A 665-nucleotide genomic window follows, 5' to 3' on the forward strand; every position below is an offset into this window, starting at 1 on the left:
ATAGAAAATACTCAAAATGAAAAACAGAGCTAAAAAAGTGTGAAAGAAGCAAAGAGTCTGAGTGACTTGTGGGACAATAACACACATGTAATTGAAGTCTTAAGAAAGGACAGGGGGCCTAAAATATATTTGAGGAATTATATCTGAAAATATTTCACATATCATGAAAATCATAAACCTAGGAATCCAAGAAGCATCACAAACTACAGACAATAAAAAAATGAAAATGTACCATGTCACATCATAATCACTTTGTTGGAAACAAGTGCTAAAGCAGCCAAGAAAACAAGCGCCCGGATGTGCATGCTCACACAATCATTATATATTGAGGAACGATGATACAAATTTCTATAACTTTCTTGTTAAAAATTATGCAACTTTTAAACTATCACATAAGAACCTATAAACTTACAATTATAAAGCCAGCAAATTAAAAACTGATAGCAAATAAAGACTAAGCTGAAGAAATCTGAGTGATCTTGTTGCCGGCAGACTTCAACCACAAGAAAATTTTTAAAAGGACGTCTTCAGGCTGAAGGAAAATGGTGACAGGTGAAAACTGGGATCTATACAGTAGGAGAGGAACATTAAAAATGGTAAATAAACAAATATAATTTTCTAATTTTATTTTTGTTAGCATAATAATTGTTTAAAGCAAATATAAA

This window comes from Pteropus vampyrus, unplaced genomic scaffold (assembly GCF_000151845.1).
Source record: "Pteropus vampyrus isolate Shadow unplaced genomic scaffold, Pvam_2.0 Scaffold8, whole genome shotgun sequence".
Lineage (NCBI taxonomy): Eukaryota > Metazoa > Chordata > Mammalia > Chiroptera > Pteropodidae > Pteropus > Pteropus vampyrus.